The 13,813-nt window shown below is 37.2% G+C and overlaps 1 protein-coding gene across 6 annotated transcripts in view; it reads right to left on the minus strand.

Moving 5' to 3' along the window:
- MOCOS (molybdenum cofactor sulfurase) overlaps nucleotides 1–13,813 on the minus strand; it is a 234,075-nt gene that overhangs the window by 75,311 nt on the left and 144,951 nt on the right. The window lies entirely within an intron of this gene.

Here is a 13,813-nt window from a genome sequence, read left to right on the forward strand (position 1 = left end):
CCTGGCAGATGGAGACCTCTGCTACATCTCTGCTTTTTGAGAGAGCTGCATCTCTGTTAGATGTCCCAATCAAAATGACTTCTCGTTCTCAGATGTGCCGTGGGATGACATACCATTGTCATACATGGTCTCTGAAATATTTTAATTCACTGCAGAAAGCTAAAACATAAGCTTCAGATACAAAACAAGTCATTTCAGGAGAATATATCTAATCTGAAAGGATGAGGCAGGTTATTGTATTAGCCAGAATAGACCACTCACAAGAGAACAGCTACTGGGTAGGAAAGTAAAGATCTTATAAATAGAGATATAACAATATGATTTATTTAACAGTAATTTATCCACACAACAAGAAAAGTGTGAATAATTTTCAAAGTAATCACTGAAATCCAATGAATTTGCATCTAGATAATCTAGACATTAGCAATATGATCTCAAACTATTTTAAGCAACACAGGCAGATTTCTGTATCCTAATGGTAAATCCAATCAACTTGCTACTGAAGACAGCTGAAGTTTCAGCTGAAAACCCACAGACCTTTCAATTTCTCACCTTATTTGTTGCAGTATGATGGACCTACATCACATGGAAAAAAATACATATTTTTTCTTCAAAAGCCTTATGAAGCATAATAGTACTTTTCTGCCCTGGTTTTAGACCCAAAGAGTTTTCTGTAATGATGAGTATTGTAGTTGAGGTATGTGAATATTTTTGATACATTAAATGATGCTTGACATTTTCTTTTAATTTCTTTTTTGAACTGCTCATCTGTGAAACTCACACGTACATGCATATCATGCTTATACTTGAAAATCATTTTTATATCTGAATATCTGGAAACTTCTACTGTTTTATATAATTTACCTTGAACAGAAATCCTGTAATCTGCTTACTGACTTTGATACATTTACGTGTAAAAGTCATATATTTGGATGTATAAGCAGGAAAGAATAAGATATCTTTCTCTTGACATACAGAAAAATTACAGCACCCTTTGTTAGTTCACTCTTCTTGACATTTCTGTATTGTGCACTTTCTCCTTCAGGTAAGGAAGGACAGCAGAGAGTAAAAGCACAAGAACAGATTAGATATGAGGAAGAAGTGTATACTTCTGGTGCTAAAGAATAATGAAGAGGAATAAGATATGAGATTGAAGAAATGAGATTCTAACTCATGAAGCACTTTCGAGGAGCACTGCCAGAAGCTAATCAGTACAATTTCTAGATGTTAGCCACAATAAACTTGGCAACCATGTTTATAACACTTTGGTCCAAAAGACAATTTCTATTTTCATCATCTTTGAGAAGAAAAGAATTGCCGAAATAAGAAATGTCCTCATCATTGTTTAGCAGAAGTTAAGAGTGTTGAAATGAAAAAAAAAAGGCTATTTCCTAGCAATTGCCAGAAAGTAGCTGTCTTAAGAGAAGTGACTGCCTTGTCAGCTTCTGAGATGTCTGTAATCTCCTGATTCAGAGCTTTTCCAAATTGGCAGGAATCTTTTAATGGAAGATTAAACTACTGTCATCGCGTCTTGTTGAAGAAATCTCTTATTCAGAAATTTCAGTCTCTCATTCACAGCAATCATCCTGCTATCATTTCTATATTGTTTTCAGCCATTCTCTTTTAAAGTTGCTTAATCACATTTCCTTGTTCATTAGTGAGAAGCTGATGAGCCTCTTCATTATTTATTCTGACAAATCCAAATGCAATACCCTGCAGTTGCTTTGCTGCCCCATGATTGGAAAGAGGAAGCGGTGTTGCCAGGGTCCCGTATTTTTGAGCAGCAGAATAGGTTGTGATTAGGTTTGCAATGTCAAAAACCCTGCGAAACAAATGCCAGCAATATGAAGTTTGTTCTGACTGAAAAAAGGGGCATATTTAGTAAATAGTTGTGATTTATTTTTATTTTGCTCAACAAAATCATCTGTACTATCTCCAGCATAAATTCTGTGCTTACTTCATCTCTCTCTACACACTAGATAAATGAATATGAGGAAAACAAAAAAAGACAGAACAAATCTTTGGTCTCCAGTGTGATCAAAGGACCTGCATTATTGCATATAGCCTCACATTTAGGATGACAAAAGTTCAACTCGTTGCTCAGCCAAGCCTGTGTGAGGTAAGTGAGAAGGTAATATGGTTTACTTGCCACTGATTAGCATACTGCATTCCTGCATTTTGCCTACCATCTACACAGAAATCTGGTTTAATATCCAGTTCCTTAACTTTGAATACCTTGGAGACTCTTCCTTAGTTGCCTGCCTGCAGCTAAAAGTAGTAGCACACCTTAAGCCTCTTGAAAGACTTACATCTTGGATAAACCATCCCAACTTCAACTTGAAAAGGTGATGGAAGGACTCAAATGCTTTGACTCCCTAACACTTTATGGATGTTACTCCTTACAGTGGCATCGTTTCACTAAGATGAACTGCATCTAGTTCCTCCTAAAAATTATTCTAAATAAAGAACAATTTATGAGCTCGTTATTTTGGATCAGAATGAAATCTGATGTAAAGTACATCAGATGAAGTCTATAATATTATTTACAGTATGTACGTGTAGAGACAAAACCAGCACCAAGGATGCTCACAGGGCACAATTTGCATTTAATAATGATTCTTCATTGATACAAATGTAAGGACTTTGCTGTGTAAATATAAACTCCAGCATTTCTGTGGATTAATATGCCTCTTATTACTGTGTGTGTATGTTTTGACTTTATATCAAGCCAGACAGGATCATATCATTAATTCTATCCCTAGTAACACATCAGTTTTCACATTATTTATTGCCATAATGAATGCCATATATTTTGCAGTGGCAAAATTACTGAGCAGAAAAGATTGACAAAAAAGCTTTTACTTCTGTGCACAAACTTCCTTGCCAAAGTATTCTACTTAACCTATGAAGATGTTACTAAACCTAACATTACTGAGGTACATTTGCAGACTACAGCATCCAGACAGGTTAGCACCGTCTCAGACATACCATTTCACTTCAGCTTGGGTACCATCACAGAAACCGGTACTGCTCCAGTTTGGACAGTTCAGAGTGTCAAGGATCCTCTTCTGCATATTTTGGTACACTGTGGAATACTTCTAATGCTAACTAGTCACTAGTACAAACAGTGTAGCAGGTGGCAGTCATGTGGAGAGCACATTATACTTGCAAGCGCTCATTATGTTTTTTCACAGAGTGTACTTCTTCATATGGATCAAACCACACCTATTCTGAAGTCTTCATCACCATCTCAGAGGACTTTTCACCAGATCTTGCTGCCCATTAAATGTTTTGACATTTTTTGAAGGCTATACAAAAATGTTTCCTTTCTTCTAAATATAATAAGAGAATAAATCCAGTAAATATTTATTTCAGAATTGCATTCTTCAAAGGCACCTCCCAAATATATGTTTATCTGTCCAAAGACAGATCAGATCATTCAAATCAGCAAAGCCTTATTTCTCGGAAAAGGCCAATTGTGGCAACTGCTGAGGTCCCATTCTGTCAAAATTCAGCAAGGCAGGAGATGAGAATATATTAATAAATTGCTTTTTCCCACTTCTTTATTTTTGTTTTTGGAACTTGGAAAAGTCAAAAAGGAAGAGTCTACAGGTCTCATTCATTTAGCTGACATCTGTGTGGTACTTTGAATTCAGTAGTGGCATGTCAGTAAATCACTCACAACTCAAGATCGGGCTTAAAATTCCAAAATGATTAATTCTAGATTAGAATGAAAATATTTGAAGCCTCAGAAAAGAAATCTGAAGAATTGTGTATTTAATTCAGAAATGTGAACATGGGCAGAATAGTACAACTATACACTTCTGTTCTCTTTTGAGTGTGAAAAACAATTATACCTAAAATCAATTCCCAATATTTAGAGAAGAAAAATAGACTTAACAATTTTATTCCAAGCAAATTTGATACAAGATTTGGAAGTCAACAGGATTTTCTTCTTGTTTCCTCTATTAAGCTGCCTATCTGGCATCCTTCCATTTTCTAAGCTCTCATTGCTCAAGCAGTGACGAGGAACAAGTTTGCTAAGTAACAAAATTGACTGAGAGAGAACGATATTCCTTACCTTTCTTAGGTATGCACATGAGAGCACCCTAATGCTGGGCAATCGACAGATAAATTTTCCATGTCACCTTTTCCATAGTGCGTGCATATGTGCATACTCTTACTTACAGAGACTGTGGTATACTTTAATTTTCAGAAAGAGTAAGATAACTCACATTTAGAAGAGGGAAAGAACACTGCATTCAAACTGCAAGATGAACAATTCTCATCAAGATACTCCAAACCCACTGTCTGGCTTGCCTGATGATAACTTGTATTTGTACTGTCTCTGTCTGCTTATTATGTGAAAAATACAGTAAGGTTTTATTATTTCCAGTAGAATTTCATCTAATCAGAGAAATACGAGATACACAGATGTCCAGTAAGTAATCCAGTATAGAAAGGTTCAGATTTAGTATAGTCCTGGTTTTGCATCATGTAAATGGCAAACATTTAATGGCACACATTATAGAATGGCAAACAATCTCCTCTCTGAAACAACCAGAATTTCAGTAGCTCAAGTGTTCAAATGTTAGTTCTTCCTGAAAGAACTGTAGACAGATATTCATATGTTACTATCTGTAAAAGATTTCAAATAAAGAGATTAAGATAAAGCAGAGACTGAAATTGAGCCTCTAGAATGAAAGCTCTGATGCTTAAGGTTGCACTCAGAAACGTCTGTGATATGCATCCAAATACATTTCTTATCTCTCTTATTATGAAAAATTAAATACTGGAGATAAAAAAGAAGGCAGCCATAAATCACATGTAGTGTTATTTTTCCAATTTGCTGTGCAAAAAAAACATAGTTGAAGTTTAAGTGAGCAAGTTCTCTGATACACCTGTAAATCCAAACTCATGTATATTTTGGATAAGAAAAAAATCAGTGTGATTCATTATTCTTCAGCATTACCTACCAGACAGTAATGAGGTAGAGAAACAATGAGCTGAAATCTTATCAAACCAATGAGCAGGGAGTGAAACCAAGATGTAGGCACCTTTTAATAAATTCCAAACAAGACAGATCACCATGTGGAATTTGTGAGTCAACATGCTAATGAAGCTGTGGAAACTGTAAATCCTGTCAAACAGTTGAACTGCTTCCTTCCCTTCCTCCAAGAAGCTTCCATTTTCTATGTACAGAACTGAATGTCTCTGACTGAAGTCTATTCGAACCTATTTGTTCGCCCAAACAACATCTCTTGAGAATGAACTGTGTAACGATTGTTTCATATATCTCCTTTGCAAACAATATATAAAACCAGAGCTAACCAGCTCTGGTTTTCAGCAATTCCACTTCAAACAAAATGCTGCAAACATGAAAATGAAATACTCACAGGATAATCCAAACCTCTACCCCTGAAGTGCAACCCTGAAATGTGATAAATATAGTTCTGCAAGAGTAAGCAACAATAATAAAATATAATCAGCTTAATAAGAAACCTCGATCACTTCTCTAGCAGGATCCTACATTCATGAGGAAGAATTATACACATTCCTGATGGATTTTTTTTTTTCTGAATTATGAGAACAGCTGTCTGGTTTAGGCCAAATCTAGCTATCACCTTTTTCTCAGAGTGAAGAGAAATAAAGGCCTAGGGAAAAGATACATGAAAAATAAATCATGAGACTTCTAAAGCAGACACTATTGACAGTTTAAAGATTAAATAAACAGAATATAAATTAAAAATACATTAAAATGAGCATCCAGCAACTAAAGCTGTCTAAGAGCAACTAAAAATTACTTCTGAAAATGTACTTAAGGATATAAGGGTCCCTCATGAAACTTTGATACACTGACACTTCCTTGGAATCAACAGAATGGCGCTCTTGTAATACCATTTCAATACTGGTCATAAAAATTAGCAATTCTAGTTCATTAAAACTCTGCATAAAGCACTCTAAATGGCGTATCAGCAAATTCATAAAACCATCCATCATTCACACTCACAGAAAATGTATAAGGCATGGAAAGATTGCAAAACCCTTATTCACACTGACTCACATGAACAATTCAATCAACTTGATCTATAAAATACGTGTAATAAAAATTGATTTTAGGAATGCAAAGTGAGGTGGATCATGACCCCTTCTGCAACTGAGGTTACTACGTTTGTGAGCAAGAAGGAAAAAATGTGTCCCTAGATGTAGCCATCAGGACAAAGGAGGTGATTCTGCCCCTCTGCCCTCATGAGGCCCTACCTGCAGTACTACATTCAGCTCTGGGGTCTCAGGGTAAGAAGAACATAGATATGTTGGAGCGGATCCAGAGGAGGCCATGAAGATGATCAGAGGGCTGGAGCACTTCTCCTATAAAGTACAGTTGAAGGAATTGGGCTTGTTCAGCCTGGAGAAGAGAAAGGCCCAGGGAGACCTCACTGCAGCCTTTCAGTGCCTAAAGGGAACCTATAAGAAAGATGGAGAGGGACCCTTTTATCAGGAAGGACAAGGGATATGGTTTTAAATTGAAAGACTGTAGATTTATAATAGATACAAGGAAGAAATGCTTCATGATGAGAGTGGTGAGCACTGAAACAGGAACTGTTCAAGGCCAGGTTGGATGGGGATCTGGAGCAATCCTGCCTAAAGGATGGATGGTGGAGCTAGAAGATCTCAAAGGTTTCTTTGAACCCAAGCCATTCTATGATTCTGTGATTTTCACTTCCAAAAAAAAAAAAAAGTATTTATGCAAGCACAGATTATAGCAAAAAAAAAAAAAAAAAAAAAATTAAGTTATTGCATAACAACAACAAAAAAACCCTACCAAAAGCAAGCAGAAAAAAGAAATTTGAGCCATGAAACTATCGTCAGTCTCACAAAATCAACATTCAGGCTAAAACTTTAGATGGACTGTAGGAACTCAGTTATGTGCTTTCTGTGCACCCAAAATGGAGAGCTATGTTACACTTTCAACAGTTCTAAATCCACAGAGAATTCAGTGGGTAATAAGGGGACCTTTTACTCTCTCAGCACTAATTCTATGCATAATAGCCTAAATCCTTTTATTCTCCTCCTTCTCCCACACCATCTCAATAATTTAAGACTGTGGGAAGCTACTGTTTAATCCTCTATTCATAATGTTATACTGAAACCAAACATGAAACACATATTCGGTGTTTATCTTAATGAACAGAAGGCTCTTTGATGCCCCATCTCCCACTTCTTTCAAGCAGCTAATTCATGCCCTGTTTTTATATGGCAAGGGAAGCTAGAAGTCTTTGTTCTGAATAAAACGAGCAGAACATTCTGAAAGAAGCAGCTCCTCATTTTCAAACATCATAATGAGAAGTATTTTGCTTTTTTTAATTTCTTGGGAGTTGAATAAGAAAGAGGATATACATGCCAGCTGGCTGGCTCACTTTTAGTCTAACTATTTTAATTACAGGTACAATTCAATTTAGGTTAACTGCTTGTTAGACTGAAAACTATCTAATAATTCAACTCTGCTCCAGGTAAGAGGCATTTAATTTACTGTTTACTTTTGTTAAGAGATTCCTTTTATTGACTGCATGTGTTGGGGAGGGCCCCTTTTTTTTTTTCATGAGCCCAAGCCATATTCTCAGCAGAGGAAATCATTTCAGGGTGATTTTTCAAACCAAAAAGCCAGCAACATAAAAGATGACAGGACTGGAGAGGCTTTCTTAAAGAGGCAGAATGTTTTGCACACCTCATAGAAGTAGCACTTAAACTGCATCTCCAGAGCACTGGATGAGATGAGCCCATTGAGGTTTTGGTAAGAACAACCGAACCATCCCTGAAAGTACAAATTTATGTGATATTTGTATTTTACCACTAAAGGCTTTATATCCCAAGGTTTTTCTCTGTCCAACAGAACAACATCTCCTTGTGATTCTGTCACCTGAAAGATTAAGTGCCAGAGAAGCTTGTACCATAAAAGCACGTGTATTCTCCTGGTAGCTGTTAGAAACCTGAATGTAGCACACAGGTCTGTTTTCTGCTGTATTGTAAAAGTGGGTCTGTCCTTTGCTTAATGGAGCCTGATGCACACAATTCCTTGAAGTCAGCACAAGGAAGCTTTACTGCTGCTTCTTACCCAGCATTTTCAACTCAGAACATCTGGACTGCTAATGTAAGGCAAAACTACAGTGCTGGGGATTTAGGAAACATTAAGATGGGGAAGTAAGTCATATGTTTTCAGGTAATAAGACTAATTCAGCACGAGCTTTACATGAAATAGTATTTACTTATTTACTTATTAATTTAAATATTTACTATATTCTGACTCGAGTCAGAAGCAACCTTCTATTCACTTCAACACAGTAGGAAGAACAGCTTTCTCACCTTCTACTAAGCCAGAAACTATAGTACAGTCAGGTCTGCCATTAAATACAATTCCTCCCTCAGACATCTTTTCTGGAAGACCCAGTCACCACTACTCCCTGAAGGTGTCATGAATATCAAGTAGCCCAGCAGTTTTGCTCTTGATTTTTTTCTCCCCTACGGAGAGAACTGCAAACCAATGAAAACAAACAGCTTGCATGAAAATTAAGTGGAGTATAAAGAAATATCAAAAAACTTTTCCATAGGGGAAAATCCGCTCCCTCAGTGTCAAGAAAACCCTTTAAAACATTCCACAAAACCAGACAACTTCTGTCTTTTTCTCCCTTAGATGGCAGATCCCAGACAAAAGCCTTACCACAATATAAATCTATTTTCTTCCAAAGCTGACCATGCCAGTATTAGAGGAACAAGTAGATCATCATATGCTCAAGACTATTCTAGTGGTTTGATTCTTATCGTTATATAGGTTTTCCATCAGCGATTCCTTTAACATAACATTTCTAGAATCTCTTTGTGGATGAAACACTGTGGTGCCCAAGGCAACATACTGATTCCCATTCCAGGTTTTTCCTCCCCATTGGGTTGGACACATTCCCACTTTTGCTTTAGCAATCTCTGTTGTGACTGCCAGGGCAGAAAGCAGTAGGGATACTCTATGTCTGCTCTTTGCATCTCACTGTTACTAATGCTCAACATAGCTTGTTCATCACAGCAATACAGGAAATATCACAGGTTTATTTAACTAAACGAAGAAATTATACATAGAAAAAGTTTCCAGTCAATAAGGATATGATTTTTACCAGGGATGAAATAAGAAAAAATACACTCTTTTTTTTTCTCACTTTGCATCTGTAACCACCAGAAACATCCACAGTTGGTAAAATAACCATTAATACATCAAGTTTTTCCTTAATGAAATTTTGGATTGCCTGATTTTCATATGATTTTGTAATGCTTTGCTTTCTATTTTGCATTCACAGAGTAGGTCTCTGCTGGGTAATGTTGCTACAATGATAAATACCGTGGAAGAAACAGACAGTGTCACTCATGAGATAGAGGCAACACAGCAGCTACAATGAATTCTAAGAACTGCTTTGACATTTTTGTGATTTGATGCCTTAATCATAAGGAAGCACACAGTCAATATTGAAAAGCACCCAGGATTCTTGGGCCTTATCCTAAGCTGAATTACACTGGGACCTGCCCCAAGCTTCCTTAGGCAAATGCTGTTTTAATAAATGTCTGGATTAACACCACAAGCTAAGCAGTTCAGGAACCCCTTAATTCTTCAGTCTTTTACTGCCACTTTTGTGGCACTGCCTATGTCACAGCATTAACGCCTCTTCACATCCCTCGCTGTGCCTGTGGGGTACGCTTACCTTTACGTAGCTTTTTTTTTTCTGCTCGAATTTAGTAGGCTCAGATCTCTTGAAGTTATTGGCAAGGTGTGTGAGAAAGTGAGACGTGTGAACACGCATAGTATTTCACAGACTGTGAAAGGAAGAACTTTGCCATAACGCGGCACAAAGGGCTACTTTGCCATAACACCGCGCGCTCTCAACACACAGATTTGAGCAGTGATGTTACTGTCCCAGTCTCATTTCTCAAGCTTCATTCAATAACATGAGATACTACTACTTCTTAAATTACATCCACTGCTGTGGGACACTCAGCAATAACCTCTGTAAGCCTGCACTTGTGCTTTTATAAGGAGAATGTCCTGCAGTGTTGGCTAGAATAAATTAACTTCTGGCAGATTGTCATTACGTTGCTCATTTCTATGAGCTTCTCAAGTCTGCTGCACACAAAACGCTGTGCGCTCGCCAAGTTGTGGAACTGATAAACAATAACTGCGCTGGATATCTCTAGTTTTGTAAGAAAATGGGTAGATATGTTAATCAGTTACCAGTTCAGTGTGTAGATACTAAATAGACGACTGAAAAAGAAAACTGAAATAGAAAAAATGAATATTATGAAGTATTTTACTTTAGCTATTACTTCCTTCTAAAGACTGTGACTAGTGTGCTTCATACAGAATTAGCCTCTCTTGGTGTTACATCAGTTGTGATAAGCTGTGACACCATAAATCAGTTAGAATCTGTGCTTCAGAGCCAGTTCAAAAGAGCTGAAGTATTTCAAGACATGAGTAATTCTCACCCGTACCACGTGCTGTCTCATGCTGTAAATCAAGATCTGCCTCTTACAGCAGACTTACTGCAGACAGGGTTAAAGTAAACACTGAGCCAAGCAAGGTATCAGTGAAGGACAAGTCCTGCTGGCTCAGAGGGGGGGCTGCTGTCAAAGAGGAGAAGCGAGGCTAAAAGCACTCAGGAAGCCCTGGCCTCCTCGCAGGGTAACCCCTTAACACCTGAGCTCAGCAGAAGTGAGGGAAGAGAAGTGTGGGCTCCTGCTGGTGTGTTAGTGAGAGATTCTGCTGGCATGGTGCGAACACAGACGAAAAATGGCTTAAATGGCATTTTCCCCAGCATTTCTATTCCAGATGTTTTTAACAAAAGCAAAACTGTATAAAGAAAGGATCAGATCAAGGTGCCACTTACAATCTTCCCTTTCCAGGCAAGGAAGAGAAGGCAAGATGGCAGTGGTTCCCTCTGGCCAAACACTTCCACTCACAAGGGTGCATGGCGGTCCCACATTCACTTCTCTTTTCCCCTGAGGCTCATCACACTTTAAGTTGGTCAGCAGATATAACAATTAGACATCACATTTCACTTCCTAGTTTCCTCAGCTCTTAAGCTTTAGAACACTTTTTCTTACATTCTGACTAGGCTACTGCTGTTCAGGCTGTTCCATGAGATCTATTCCAGTTGCTCCACAAGATTTAAGGAGTTATAGAACACTGTCAGGGATGCTGAAGAGCAAACTTGGAAATACAGATCCTTTTGTGTTTACTGTCTGTTTTGTATTATCCGCTCTACAGCTTTTTTTTTGATGCTCATATTTGCCAAAGACACCTAGAATGAAGACAAAGACCCCTTTCATTATTCGATAAATGTAAATATGCAGATTATAGATTGGGCTTTAGCTAGGAACAAAGGAATTTAAGGAAATAAATACACAGATAATCCTTGTTACTTTTTTTCATTCTTGTCCCACAAATGTGAAGTGCAGTTGTGATACTATGAATGAAAATTATGATCATGAAAAGAGCTTCATATTTAAAGCATTATGAAATAATAATCTTTAGAAATAGCATAGATGGCAACTATGCCCAACAGTCACTGAGTGCTATCACTGTCAACTAAAAAAGTTAAAACAGGCTTAGCTGAATGACCTTTAACTACACAGAGATGCTGCACAAAAAGAGATATGCAAATTCTGTAACATGAAGCAAATAATCCATTTTATTATCTTTGTTTTCATTCAAAACAAGAATTCCTTGAATTACAAAAATTAACTGTTAAAATATGTTTTTAAAGTTTTGATTTATCAAAAAGTCTAGTAACAAGATTCAAATTAATAACAACACTGGATATTTACAATTAGCCAAGATAATTCCTGAGGCAGTCTGAAATAATAACAACAGGTACTAGTAGTCAGAGCACACACTGGGCACTGACGTTCTTAATTCTCCTTGTTAATACATGTGTCTTCAGCATATTACAGGACCTTATAACCAATCACAGAATGTGAATATAATAGTTCTCCGCAGTACAAATGGTTTTATTTATAACACAGAAAGAAGCAATTGAATTGTACTCATAAAAAATTGATTAGCCTCCCATATCTATAAAACTTCCTAAAATAAAGAATAACTAAGTAATCTCAAAATGTATTTGTAACTAATAGATGCTCATCTAGTACTGTTTTCTTTTCCATTTTGAAGGACACTTAATTCAGTACATGAGTCAATTTGAATGTCTTCCAACACTGACTCCTTAGATACCCTTGCCTGGTCTGGGTCTCTCTAACCAAGCAGCTAAGAGCCCTGTTGAATTAACTCAATCCTTTTAAAGATTATTACTGAGCCTACTTTGTTTATGAAGCAGTTACACCCTTTAGAATTAAGTAAGTTAAAAGAGATATTACAGTCTGGCCATCCTTCTAGTATTTCTAGAATCAATCTTTCTGGTCAGACCAGGACTCTGGCAGTCTTAACTCTATAGAAGAGGATCTTACAGGACCTGTATCACACTACTGCAGTAGTTCTTGAGAGATATAACACACAGCAGTGATACAGGAAAAGTAGCTAGCTTTAGATTGATCAGGACTGCAGTGATTAATCAAACTGTTCAAATATTTGACTACAAACCTAAGAGGAAAACTTTGATAATTAAGAATTGTAAATTCAAATGCATGGAAATGCACTGCAGGTATCAAACATTAATGTGGGTGAATTTCATGCCGAACTAGTACATTCAGTTACCTTCTTGAAATTCATCTGACTTCTTGCTTGTGGCAGGATTTGGGAAAAAAGCAACAAGAAACGGACCAATCCTGTTTCATTTTCTGAGCACAACAATAATAAAACAATATTTTGTGGATTCACAATCAAATTCTTCTAGCAGAATTCTGCACAGCTTTCCAAGGACCTCCACAGTCACTTTTAAGAGTTCAAGAACATGTTCAATGTTTATCATTATGGCAGGAGCTTACTTGAGTAGTTTTCAACAAGGAAATGTTACTAAATCATTGAGACCAAAAGGCAACTGCTGGCTCATCAGATTTGGTGTGTTGTTCTATTCTAGGGCGTCCTGGCATGACACTGCTCTCAGAGGGAGCATTTATCAGATAAGGTTAGCCTGAACAGTGTCATTGCATCTCCATATTTTCTTTTCACTGTATTTCCCACTATGACACTCACTACAGAGCTTTCTCAAATGAGAAAGCATCAGTGGCACAAAGGCACAATGAAGAGAGATCAGGAAGATAAGCTGGTGTTCTGTGGCCATAGAAGACAGTCAATTTGAACATCCCAGGAGAGACAGAGCAGTACTACATAGCAAGTCCCTTTTCAACACATTGCTGAAACTTCAGTGATCTGGAACAGGTCTGGGAGTTTCTTTACTCTGGTCAGCAATTTTGCCTTTCCTTGTCTTCTCAAGAACTTTTAAGACCAGAGTATAAGAAAGCTTAGCATGTGACATAGCTCTCATTCTGTATTCTTTTTGACAGTATTGTGTACTTGAAATGGCAAAGTTAGAAAACTTCAGCTGCCTTGAACTCAGAATTGCAAAGGCAAAAGGACAATTGTATAATTTGAGGGGTCAAGAACGTTATACCACTATGGTCCTGCTTAGAGTTGACTCATCCAAAAGGTCAAATCAACAAATCAAAAAAAAGTTTACTTCTTGACAAACATTGCCACATATACCCATTACAGCCCTTCTTTTTTTTCCTTCTTTTCCAGAATGATGCTATCAGACTCGGTGTATGATTTACTATAAAACCCTAGATCCTTCTCTATCAGAGCAGATAACAAGACATGTTGGTA

The sequence above is a fragment of the Phasianus colchicus genome, chromosome 3 (genome assembly GCF_987193195.1).
Source record: "Phasianus colchicus chromosome 3, bPhaCol1.hap1.1, whole genome shotgun sequence".
NCBI classification, from domain to species: domain Eukaryota; kingdom Metazoa; phylum Chordata; class Aves; order Galliformes; family Phasianidae; genus Phasianus; species Phasianus colchicus.